The sequence below is a fragment of the Manacus vitellinus genome, unplaced genomic scaffold (assembly GCF_001715985.3).
Source record: "Manacus vitellinus isolate BGI_N305 unplaced genomic scaffold, ASM171598v3 scaffold_2_pilon, whole genome shotgun sequence".
In the NCBI taxonomy this organism is placed as follows: domain Eukaryota; kingdom Metazoa; phylum Chordata; class Aves; order Passeriformes; family Pipridae; genus Manacus; species Manacus vitellinus.
Window position 1 is genome coordinate 9416098 of NW_021940208.1, and position 13760 is coordinate 9429857.

The window sequence follows — 13760 nt, forward strand, 5'->3', positions numbered from 1 at the left end:
CCTAGTAGAAGAAGATTTGGTTCTGTCATGTTTACTTTTTCCTTCATGGAAAAAAAATATTTTGTGTGATAGATGTTTAAGATGTGAAGGATACTTGTAATATATTAAAACATATACATTTACCAGAGTACTCAATAAAATAGTTTACTATTAAAAATGTTGTGCAGCGTGGGTGTACTTGAATTCTGGATCAGTTTTTTTCTTAATTAGTTCTGTGCTCCAATTATGCTGTTTCCTGTGTTTATGTAGCCATTTCCCACTTGATAATAGGTAATGTAAACATTCAAGCTGAGAATTTTTTTTTAATTGTTGGAAAGCCATAACGGGAGGTAAAAACAGAAAAGTGTTCTTCTGCTGGCTATGTGAAATGACATTCTCAAGCTCTCTTTTGCTTTCAGTATGACTTGAACTCTCAGCCTAGTCAAGAGACATGCACTGTTTGTATTAATGTTAGTGATAAAAAGATAAATACCCAAACTTGTAAGTACATGACTTTGTATTTGTGATTACTTTATCTTTTACAGTTTTCACTGAGTTAAAGTCCATGGAGTAAGCCATTAAAAAAAATGATATCTCTTATTGGATAATTAGCTACCTACCATGACTGTATCCATTGCTAATTTATGTCTTGTCTTCTAAATATTTTCAGGGTTTTGCTGAAGAAAAAAGGGGGGAAAACCCAAACTGTTGTTTTGGCTTGGTTTGTTTTTTTGTTGTGGTTTATTTTGTTTTGCTTTTGTTGTTTGTTTGCTGTTTGTTTTTAATTTAACACCAGGTAGTTTTCCTCCTATAGGAGGAAAAGGGTGTAACCATTTAGTTATAAAGCCTTAGTCCAGCTTCAGTCATATTTGAATTTGTGTGTAGATCAGAAAAAGTTAAATGTATTCTTTTAGCACTTTATGAAATGGTCCCATCTATATAGAAAATAATTTTGCTGATGCAACTAAGCAGCAAGTCTACGAGATAAGAGTGACTAAGAGAGAGAAACGGCTGAAAGAAAATATAACAGTTTCCAGTTCATGTTGTTAGTGACAGCAGCAACAACAACCTCACTGAGCTCTTGCTCTCTGAAGGGAAAACAGGAATACAGGACAGAGAAATCAGAAGTTCTTTGAAGTATGTCCTTTTGCAGTGAAAGAGTAGGTGGCATGCATGGTCTTTGTTATGTGAAAAGATTTTTAGGGAAAAGAAAGCACTAGCATATTCTGAAAAGAAAAGGAAGCACAGGAGATACAAAAATGGAGCCTAGGTGCAGAAAATTTGTCCCAGTATGTTATCTTCTAGCAGGCTTGTACAATAAATTACAAAGTGTCAGTTGGGTTTTTTCCCTTTCCTTTTTAATGTATTGACCATTGTCCTCTGTTAATATATCTAAAACTCATGTGGGGGTGAGATGTGAATATTTTTCATATAAATGAAAAATATTGGAGGACACACTTTAATGTACAGTGCTTTCCATGTTTGAATTTTGCTTTACAATGATCAATGCTTTTAGTATGCAGGTACTCATAAGCAGCCAGGTTCTTTGTACGTCTACTCACTGCTCTTTTGGGAAGTGGCTGGGTGTGTGCTCGGTGCTGCAAGGTCCTTCACTGCCTGTTCAGGAAAACATGTTTGGTAATGGTTAACATCACATTAGGATAAGTCAGTGTAGTTAAACCCACAAATCAAGGAAGTGAGTTAAGAAAAACCAGTTCATGCATTTTGGCTTCTGATTTCTGAGCACACTGAAGGTGAGACACTTCAGTCCTTCTTAGGACTCTTTTCTTAGAACTTAGGACTTTTATTATCCGTACCTAGAACAGGAATTTTCTTAAACATATTCATGTGAGAGTTTTCTAGTGGATCAACACATCTTAGAGTCTGATCATAAATGTATTTTACCTTCTGGTTGGCCAAGGACTGTTTTCAAGTGATCTTTTTCTTCTGTGTATTATAGGTAACTATACTGGAGACTATCCTTTCAACTGATCATTTTAAACATCTTGCCCTTCAAGTTTTTGAGGTTAACTTTTGTAGCTGAGCTAAAGGGGTGACTGCAAATCCCTCTGTAGACACTGCTCAGGCACATTTGTTGTTTTCACAGTGAGTTCAGGTGTCTAGTTTTGGTATTGTTTTTGAATGCTAGTAATCTTGAGTTCTGCTTTTTGCCTTTGGCACCCAAGAGGAGGGACGTTATTTACAAGAAGGGTAGTTCATGCTATGTGAACCTCCAGCTGTTAAAGATTACTGACTCACGGAACCAGGCTTGTAGCTTGTTGCATTTGTTCAGAACTCAGTGTTTAAAACTGTGTTACAATGAAAATTTCTTAAAATTGATCTATGCGCCTTTTAGATGTGCAGCTGTGGCCTGAGAACCTGAATTAAAGATTGCTTAATAAAGGTAGTGTTACAGGAATTCAGTTTACAATTCTGTTGATCCATAAGATGCTTGAAGTAGATGTGACATTCTTTGTTTTCAGATTGGATCAACGGTGCTGTCAGTAGCAAAACATAAATATTTTATACTGTCGCTAAGGTAGTAGTCCTCTCAATTCCAGCAGAGTTTTCTGAGCAACCCTGAATAGTTCTTAGATACTTCCCTACACATAACCACTACATTCAGGAATCACCAACACCTTAAATTTTGCTCAGAAGCTAAGAGGGAGCAGGTAAAGAGGGTTTGAGCATTGCAAAGTTCTATCAGACTTCACATAGCATCTCCCAGAGCACATAACATCTCTCAGAATCTAGCTAGGAGATGAGAAGGTCTGAATAGCCATTGTGAGCTCCACAGTTGGTAGAGGAGGACGACATCTTAAGTTTCCCTATCAGTGCATGGATGCTACAGGTTTATTCCTCTGCTGCTGTTGAAGAAGATGGGAGCAGCACTTGATGCAGGCTGGAACTGGCTTGTGCAGATGCTGTTAGTAATTCAACAAAGTACTTTTCCTTGCATGTACTTCAGCAAAGAAAAGTTCAAGCAGCACTTCCACCCTCCAAACTTTTATTGCTAATGAGGGCTCTTTATTCAAATCCGTTTCTTGGCAAGGCACATTGTGAGAGGAATGAAGTCAATTTTGTTAAAAGTTACTGTGGGAGGGCAGGAGCAGCATTGTTAAACCCGTGTCTGGACAATTCCCTTGATACCATTCTTTGCATCTTAATTTTCCCATGAAGCCTAATTTACAACATGCCAGTGTTTACATCTTTATTCAGTACTTGTAATACTTGATATAGGGTTTGACATTTGGCATAGAGACTTGACACATGAGAGGAGCTGTGGAATTACTTTTATTATTTTATTCAGGCTACCGTGGGGGAAAGCGAGAAGTTAAATTTTAAAACTAATAATTTTTGTATGATGTTAGTGTTTGAATTTTTACCTCTACCACTTCAACTACATTATAAAGCATAACTTATCTGAATTTGTTTGGGCCCCTTTTGTACACAGATGTTTCTTCTGGGGAGTATCCAATATTTCAACAAACATAGGACTCCTTTGCCAGTTTGTATGCTGTGAGTGGGAGAAGAGAGAGAAGTTATGTGCTTGCTCTGCAAATGCTTTTACATCTAAAAGATCTAATTTCCCTCAGTTTAACACATGTAACTGCTCTGTGTTTATTAATGCTCATAAAACTAGCCATGCCCTTTTATATTTCATCTGGATTTTTTTGTCTTGATACTAACCTCTGGCATTCAATTTCTCAAGATTATTATGTATTACTAGGACCATCTCCTTTTTATTTCTCAGAATTCTTATCAACTGCTGTTTTTCATTTCTCCATTTCCTTGTTTGTCATAAAATATTTTATGTTGCTTTTCCTGAAGGCTGTTTTCATTTGCATTCATATTATTTGTAGATTGTAACATCTAAAAGTATCTATTTTGTTATGTAATCTCTTACTTTAAAAGATGTTATAAGTGTAAATTTTTGGTATGAGAATTTCATAAAAGAGTGAATATATTTTAAACATCTGGTGAAAATTTAGACATTTTTGAAGGGTACCATCATATGGTTTTCCTATTGTAATCTAAGTTTATAAAATACTAATGAATATGATGGTAGCAGGAAAAGATACAGTTTGGTCTTATTTGGATCAAATAATTGAGGTGTTTAACCTGTTTCTTCTTTCAGCTATCTAAAGAGAATTAAATCAAGCAGTCTTTTGAGATTTGCAATAAAATAAAGAATTATGAGAAAATAAGAGAATATCTGACGTTTTACATGCACATGTGCATATAAATGGAACATGGCTGTTTTCAGTAATCTATTCTCTTAAGTTTGTAGCAATTTCGCTTCAGTAGTTCACAGTGCTTGAAAGGCATCTGATATTCCTCCTAGAATAAACCTGCTTTCTGTATGCAGATCACATTGTATTATATGGTGTAAATAATTTTCAGTTAGTGTTTCTGATTGCCACTACTTGATATCAGAGGCAGTTTTTGTCACTGGCTATGTGGAAAGTTTGTAGCCTCTGACTTTACTGCTACTTGGAGTGACCGATAATATGAATCTGCTCCACTTTCTTAACTCAGCAGGACAGTTTGAGCATCAGCTTTTAAAATGTAAGTTTGGTTTACCAAACCAGACCATTTAGTAGAAGATGATTATAATAAATGCAATTTCTGTTCCACATACAAATGGTAGGAATTGAGTAGCTTCTTATTGGTGCTCGTTAAAGTTGTGCTTGAAGTATTAGTGATCCAACAATGCCCAAGAATCTTGTGTTTATGACCAAAACATATTAGCATACAAACATTAAACTTAAGTGCTGGAAAATAACAACAATTCTGGGAGTTTAAATATAATGATATTTTCTCTTCATAAAGTAAAAAGATGTATTAAGCTTACTGCATATTCTCAGATGTGGATTTTAAAACAGATGGAATGAAAATTTAGCTTTTCCCTCCAGAGGCATCACAGGCAATGAATGCATTGAGTGAAAAAGATAATTAAAGGGAAATAGCATTTAAAATAAATATTAAATGAATGTGTTGATAATATATTTTATGTAGATATGCCAAACACCATTTTTGCATCTTTAAAACCTTTTAATATATGGAAATTTTGTGGCTCAGTTTACTCTCTTTTGCCTTCAATGATAAGTTCAGTCATGAGTAACCTACCTTGTTATGCAAAAGAAGAACTGTTGAGATGCATTTGAAACTTGCTGCTGTAAATTCATGGGGCGGGTATTCTCATCTAAGTGCTTTTTTACCCTTTCTTATGTGTCTTGTCATTCACTGAGCAGTGTCTACAATCAGAGTCTGGTCTTGCAGTCATTAAGAATTGTTTCTTGCGGTTGCAGTTCATGAAGAGGTAAACAAATCATTAAGAAAAATAGCTGTAAGATGCTTGAAGTAATTTGTAAGACCTTGCATCCTGTATAGTTCTGTTAAATATTTGTTCTGTTGGGAACTTATCCTGTGCTTTTGTAAGACATTGCTATTGGGTAACATAATGATGTTCAGATGTTTCTGAAGCAGAGAGTCAGATGGTGGAAGCTTCTGTCTTCTGCAGATCCATTTTTTTCCTGTTGGTTTCCATGCTCAGCTTCAGCAAGCTCCCTGTATGAGCCTTGTCTCTGTCAGACACCAATTAGCTGCCATGTTCCAGAGTCAACAGGTGAATCTGGTGTCTTAATACCCATTAATGACAGAAAGTGTGAGTAGTGGAGGCAGCATGCTGCAGAATGCTTATTTCTGAGGCTGAATGAAGCCCCATCTAAAAGAGAAATGAAGCACTACGACAAATTTGGATTTTGACAGGTAAAATAGCCTAGATCAGATGAGAAGTTCTGATTACATACCTATTTCAGCACTCCACACATTATTGGTTGGTGATAGCTGTAATGACCTAATACAATTAAATCTAACCCTGTTTAGCATGATGTTAAAGTGGATTTTTTTTCTTTAAATTCTGAAGCAAGTAATTTGTTACACTCTTTCACTGGTTTCAGTACTTCCTTAATTTATTCTTCATCAATTTGGGAGTGTGACTGCATTTGTAGCTCAGCTATTCGGTTACAGGTCTGGAATGCCACATACCTTTATGAGGGTAACTGGACTGTGAAGTTAACATGACAGTAACCTTTACTGAATCCTTTAACGTGTATAAGGTTTGTGATGTCTCCATTCAATCTAGCTGCTTTCTGCTGAATGGGAAGTGACTCTTTTGCCCAGTCTCAGATTTCTTCAGCTTATCACACAAAACTTTAAATGGGTTTGTAATATCCCTGAGGGAGAGCAGACTTCAAGCCCAGTGGCCCAGGCTTTCTTTTGCTTTGTTTTGGAAACATCTAAATAGTATTGTATTTAGCCTTTATACATCTAGGCAGAATTACTTTCATGTAAGCAGATTAATACACTTGAGTTTGAATGCACACAACCTGGAATTTTCATGATGTGATGCATCTTGTCTGAATGGATCACAGGAATCCTATGCTTATTTCTCCCCACTGATTGGGAAGGGAAGGTCATGTGGCCATATCGAGTCTGGAGACAATGGATATCTGGTGTTGAGTGACTGAGTTAATTGTTCAGTATGTCCTTGAGACTTTTTATGTTGGTATTGTTACTGAGATGGTAATGTCCTCTGTCAGATCTTGCTGTTAGCAGTGCATGAACTGATTCATTAGGGGCCACCTGAAGTTCCCAGATTTTGTGAGGAAGCTGTTATTTGAACTGAAATATACTTCTTTTCTTTCTCTATTTTCTTAATGACAATCCTTAGAGTTAATATTTCTCTGTTGTTACTTGGCCCTAAAGCAAATTAATCAGTATTAGTACAGAGTTGTCTCAAAGGTCCAGACTTTTGGGGTCATTAATAATCCTTGGCTTCTGGGAGGAAGAAAGGAGATTCTGCTCCACAGTTGTTGCAGACACAGATAATATTGGTGCCTCCTTCTAAGAGAATCAAGTTGCTGTTTTCATGAGAGGTTGTACTGGACTTGGGATCTTTGAGTGCTAAAGTACCATAAATATTGTAATTTGCCATAGAGATTGAAATACTGCAAAAAAGACAAGATGCTTGGGAGTGGTTGGGCTGTATTTGATAGTACTTGTGTTATTCCCTTGTCTTGAAGAGCAGAGGTCATCATCACCTTATTTAGGAGCATGTGGAAACAGCTCAGAAAGCATATGCCTCAGCTTTGAGACTGCTGGGGTGTAAAATTAATGAAATGTGCTTTATATAAACTCTTTATTAATGATTCATGTGCTGATGTAATGAAAGTATTTTAAACTTAATTCTTTTCCATTATATGATGTGCTTAATAGGATAGTGGGTAGTGTAAAAATAGGAAAAAAAAAGAAGGAAGTGTGATGAAGTATTTCTCAAATTACGTATACTCACTTGTTCCTGTCAATGAGCTCACAAAATGTATTGATTGCAAATCATAATATTTTCTTCCTTGGCTGATACTTGTGAGGAACAAAGGAAACTGCCAAATGGGACAGAGACCCTGAGAGGACCTCTTGGTATTTGATATTCTTTCCAACTTGTGAGACAAGGTTGCATCTGGTTAGTGATCACAAATATAGTCACAGTACTCTCTGCAAGGTTTGCTTGTTTTTATAATGTTCTTAGCAGTCTTCTTAGCATGACTGGAACTATTTGTTCTTTGATTTTATTAATTTATTTTCTTTATTTTTATTTCTTTTTCCCCTTCAAGTGCAGTTCTAAGAGTAGTCCTTCAATTGGCTTCCCGCAGCAAGGTTCTTGGTTTTTCTTTGTAGCATTAGCACACAAAAGGGTACAAGTACAGTCCTGGTGCTAAACATGCTTTCAAGAATGATGAAATGTTTCTTTTCCTTCTGAACTCGAGAATGTAATTTCTTTCTGTTAGTTCTGGTCTCAATTACAATTCGTGTGATACTCTACAGAACTTGCCTTGTAGGTTACCTGCACTGAAGACTGGCAAAGGAAAAAGTGGAGTTCAAATTAATGTTGGTAGGCTATTAATTTTGTGAAGGGTCTTATTCACTCTGGAAGAGGAGAGTGAAAAAACTATGAAAATATGTGGGGTCGATTTGAGTGAAAGACGCGATGTCTTGCAGTATGTGCAATAATACAAATTTCTACAATAGCTGATTTTAAAAAAGCAGCTTTTGAATATTTTTTCCCCTTCTCCTTCAGTTTCTAGTTCAACAGCATGTGTCTCTTGGAATTTTCTCTTTTGTCTTTTTTCCTTTAAATTCTTGGAGTGTCACCACAGTTAAGCATCAAGTCACAGGAAGGGCAGGAGGTCAGATTAAATGCTTGGCTAATTGTGGGGTTTGAATGTATCGGCGAAATAAACTTTAGAGTAGGAGGTCTCTTGCTACCGTGGAATTTATAGTGTCCTGAAGAAGGAAAGCTTCATGGGCAGAGGGGTAGAATGAAGGCTGGCTGAGCACAGGAATGGTGAACCAGTGTCTCCAACAAAGGAGTCCTGCATGGGTAGACTTAAGACAAAACTGACTATGGAAGTGGAGAGCCCTGATAGTCATAGGATCCCTCTCTCCAGCAGTCCCCACCATAAGTTTTTCTGTGCCAGAGATTTGAGCTTCACAGGAAAATCTGATTTTCATCAGGATATGGGATTGTCAAAATTCCATTGAAAAAGTATCCTAAACTGTCTCAGATCTTAAGGTCTTACGGACAATCTACTTTTCAAGATTAAATTTAGTTCTCCACAAATGAGGTTGTGTGCTTTCTAGTAGATCTTGCTTCTGTTCAAGGGTTGTTCAGCCTGGAGAAGAGAAGGCTCTGGGGAAACCTTCCAGAAGCCTTCCAGTAGTGATAGGACGAGGGGGAATGGTTTAAACTGAAAGACGGTAGATTTAGATTAGATATTAGAAGGAAATACATTGGAATGGGTTGTCCAGAGAAGCTGTAGATGCCCCATCCCTGGAAGTGTCCTAGGCCAGGTTGGATGGGTCTTTGAGTAGGCTGGTCTAGTGGAAAGTGTCTCTGACCATGGCAGGGGGGGTGGAACGAGATGATCTCTAAGGTCCCTTCCAACCCAAACCATTCTATGATTCATATATATAACTACTCCCAGCCTTAACTAGCATGTGATTTATAAGCATCCCCTTGTGGCAATGTATTAATACCACTTGATACAGCATTAGATTTTTGCTAAGAAGCTGAATATTTCATTACATATTGTACATGGAATTGTCCAACCTATGTTAATAATCATCTGTCATTACAACTTTGTAATCTTCTGAAACTGCTTTAACATCAGCTCTACTTTAAATAACTGGCACTGGTAGTGATATGTTTAGAAAATTAACACAAACTTGGATACTGTTCGATGTCTTTTTTTTTTTTTTTTTGTAAATGTGAGAAAGATGAAGATAAACTTCAAGTATATTATTGTGTTTTTGTTTTCTAAGTATATGATTCGTCTGTGTAGATTTTTCTGTACAACATGGTGAAAATATTTGTCCTACTAAGGTCAAGTAGTTACAGGCATTGAAATTCACAATATTAACTTTATGTAATATTTATACTTTTTAACTTTTAAAACAGAAACTGTGGACTTAAATACATGACTAGTGTTTTATCATGGCATGTTTATATTCTTTGTAGCATGCAATTTGATACATAAGTTACATAAATGCCTGGTTGTCCATATTTGGTCTCTACTGTTGTATTGAACAGGAGCAGTTGATATAGGCCACAGATTAAAAGAAGTGGTTTGTGGTCAGATGTTAAGAATTGTTAGGAATTGGGGGAAAGATTTAAAATTAAATTATGTCTTTTTGTCTTGCAGAGCAATATTTTTCTAAATTAGAAATACATTACTATGAATATAGTAGCTATGGGGTTTGTTGCATTCTTTGAATGAATTTAATTCATGTTATATAGAAGTCTTATACCAAGAGGAAACAAATTAAAATTTGTCAGCATTCAGATTTTCAAGGATATGAGTTTTATTTCTCATATATAAGTGCGATCATTCTGTGTTGACATGAAAAATACTCATAGCAGATTTTGGACCAAAAAGTGTATTTCCAAGATACAAGACATAAACCCAAAAGTTTTTTGTAGTTAAAGTGTTTTGCTGAAATTCAGATAACCTTGATTTTATTCTTAATTCTGTCACTGCAAATGTGTCTCCCTTGATATTGTTGCTGTTTTCTTCTGGCAGCTGGTGATTCTGCTAATTCTTTTGGTAACCTACCTCATCATTCTCCCTACAAATAAAAATATAAAGCTCAAAAGATATTAATTGTTCTTGTTGCTGCAATTCAACATTGTAGATACTTAGATGAAGCTAAAAGCTTGTAAAGTGATTCAGGGTTTAAAATTTCCGTGTCTATACTGTTAGTATTTAAAAATGAAGTAGCAGCTGCATCGATGTTTATAGATAAATATCTGTTTATATCCACTGATTCTACCAAAGTAGAATTGCAGAATCATAGATTGGTTTGGGTTGGAAGGGACCTTAGAGATCATCTCATTCCAGTACCCCTCCCATGGTCAGAGACACTTTCCACTAGACCAGGCTACTCAAAGCCCCATCCAACTTGGCCTTGAACACTTTCAGGGATGAGGCAGCCACAACTTCTGTGGGCAATCTGTTCCAGTGCCTCACCACCCTCACAGTAAAGAATTGCTTCCTAACATCAAATCTAAACCTACTCTCTTTCCATTTAAATCTTTATTTACCCTCTTTTTGTTTAAGTAAAAGAAGAAGGCAGCAGCTGCGTGTACAGGCCACATATCATTCACTATCCCAAATTTAGAAAAACTAGAAATCTAATTAGAAAACTCATTCAAAAAATTAATATTAAATTTAAGAAAATCTAGAAATTAAAATGTTCAGATATATTTGCAATAAATTTATTCTTCCCTTTCTAGCATTTTGTAATAATGATTCTCATAATGTTCTTCTTTTTACTGATTAAAAGTCTTAGTCAAAAAAGAAAAGCTTAAAAATTTGCTAGCCCAAAATATCTCCAAGTATAGACGTGGAGTTTCTCTGTGATGTGTGAAAATCAGTTTAATCTTAGTATTGCTGCATTAATTCAATTTCATAGCTAACTTTTGGAGGGAAGGAGTGTGGGTTGGAAAAGTGGATTATCAAGAATCAGAAAAGACAATTTAAGGTGCTTCACCGTGTTGTCTCAAAGGCTGTCAGAGTGTATTGAAATTTGCAGTTATGCAAACAGAGATTGACCTCATAAATTGTCCGAACTACCTTAGAAAAGTGTTTTGAATTTTTAAATGTTCCTTTTTCAAGTATATTTTACAAGTTCTGGATGATTTTAGTGGTACTTATTTCAGTGGTATTTTTGTCAATAAGTAGAGTTAACTACAACTAAGTAGAATTATATATACCAAAGATAAAAATCTGATTAAGTTCTTAAGTTTAGAAAAATATTTTTATTTTTTCCTATATCTCATACAGCTCTCAATTGTCAAAGTAATTCTCCTGTTATATCTGTCTAATACTTGCATGGCATCTTCATTAGAAAAGACTGAGGAACTGTCACTAAGTTAAAATTGTATGGTTCCTTTGGTTTTTTTCTTTTTCTGGAGAAAAACTGATGCTTTTGCCAAATGAGAAACAATCACATTGTTGGATCGACTGCCACATATTAGCCAGGCTGGGCACTGGAACCATGTAGCATTCAGTAGCTATTGGATCAAGAAAGTATAACTTCTTTAAAGGTGTGACTAATCTCAATAAGCTTTGAAGGGTAAGATCCATATTTTAAGCACAACTTGGGTTTCTGAAGTTGCTATTTACAGAAACTGTTACAGTCTTTTTGACATTGTTTGCCTGTTCCAAGTGCCCCTGATTTCAACCTAGCACAATAACTAGGAGTAGGAGAGGGATTATCATCTTGGCAGGAAGAAATTTACTCTATTAGGACCACACAGTGAAAATTTCAGATTACCTAAAGCAATCAGATTTCCAGAAATGGCTGTGGGAGGACTAGGCTCCTATTTTGTGTGGGAGGGGGGAAGCCTGTGTGCCGGTTTGTAACCCTTAAAATGAAACTATAAAGTAGTTGCAGTGATAGGAATTGACAAAGAAAGGAAATTAATAAATGCATATGTAAGGCAAAAATTCTTCTTTCTCTATAATTTTCAGTTTCCAGAAGTTAGGCACAAGCTGGTGGAAATCGATGGAAGTCTTTTCACAGACTTCTGCATCTTTATAATACTGACTGTTGAAGTACATCTGCTGGGATTTTCTCTGGTCCTTTGCTGCCATGTTCTCCCTCCCCAAAACCAAAGCCTATTACTTGCTTAGCTCCTAATTTTGCTGGGAGATGAATTGTCACATCAGAGTTCTCGTCAGTAGAAGCTTTCAGCACAGGGAATGGCTTGCAGTGTGTTCTGTTATTGTGGCTCAGCAGATCTGTTCAGAGGCACAGACCCTGTCTAGATGAAGTGTGTGACACCTTTCAAGTAGCCTGGCGGTGTCTACTGTCCATTCCCAGTTCATGTATAACTGTGGGAGTTATAAAACTGTGCTTCATCCTGGCAAAGCTACTTACTTCTCAGATGAATCCTCTCAGTGTAATATGCTTCCTGTGAATATGTTCTTCCATGGTGTTTGAAGCAGGATTCCTTTTTTCCAAGATACTTCATTTGCTTTGCAGCAGCTTTGAGTGAGATGGGTAGGAGTTGTGTTTCAGTTTCTTTAGCACTGTCAAGAGGACAGTATGTGAAGTGAGGTCTCTTAGTGTGGCATGGAGGTTGCATAACTGTGGTAGCATTGAGTGAAAGGAAGGCCATTCAGCTCCACATGAGGTTAGTTTGAGAGGCAATGACTAGCAACAGGACTAGCAATGATTGCTGGTATCAGTAGTAACTACTTGATAATACATAATACATAATACATAATACATTAATTGAACTGTGAGGTATTTAACAATGAATCCTAAAAGCAGAGAAAAAACTTAGTTTTCTACATGAAAAAAAAAATAAAAAAATGCATCCACAGGTCTGTACCAATGACTCCACTAAGCTTTTGTGATTTCTGTGTGTGCTGCCAAGAGCCACATACATGTTCTGTAACTTATCAAAACTTTGAGCTCCTGCTTCCAGGTGTATGCACTGCAACATTGTCTGGTTGTAGGCAAATCATTTAAGTTTTGCACTCCTGTTAATCTTTCATCTTCAAAGATTTAAGATCCTTGAGGTTGAACTTAACACTTTTTACAAGGAAAAAAAAAGTGCACAGACCTAAAAAAAGATGAGTCGCAGTTAGATTGCTGGCTGATGCCTAAAAGTCTATATATTATTTGGAAATGTCCACTCGGAGATGTAGCTCTTTGGTCTGATCCAGTGGAATTGATGGAGGATGTTAAATGCAGTGAAAACACTCCTTTTCATCTTCTGTGCCTGATTTTTGGTTTTAAATGTAGCACATTTTGATCACTTTATCATTGAGCATTCCGGTTTTGCCATTGCTGTCTTGGACTTTACTTCATTAGGGTGTTGAATCTCTACTTTTCCTGAAGCTTTTCCCTGCTAAGAGTTGCGGTGATTCTGTGGTCTTTCAAATTGTAATGTTATGTTTGGGAGGAAAGAAAATGTGTTTGTATTTCAATGGGTTTATTCTCTGTGTTTATTAGTACAGGCTTTTGGGAAGTTTTTGTGCCTAACTGACCATTTGGCTTATCACTTATTGTTGTGGAAGAACCACAAGATCTGTATTCATTCATATTTGGCTTAGGTGCATATTAGCTTTGCCCAGACTTCCAAACCTGCCAAAGCTCAAATGATGAGTATGGTAAAGACTGAACTGGTGGGAAGAAAAAAAGGCTGG

General features: G+C 36.3%; 1 protein-coding gene across 1 annotated transcript in view; it reads left to right on the forward strand.

The window, feature by feature from the left end:
- Positions 1–13760, forward strand: part of ARHGAP42 (Rho GTPase activating protein 42) — a 145603-nt gene that overhangs the window by 65887 nt on the left and 65956 nt on the right. The gene's annotated exons all lie outside the window — the stretch shown is intronic.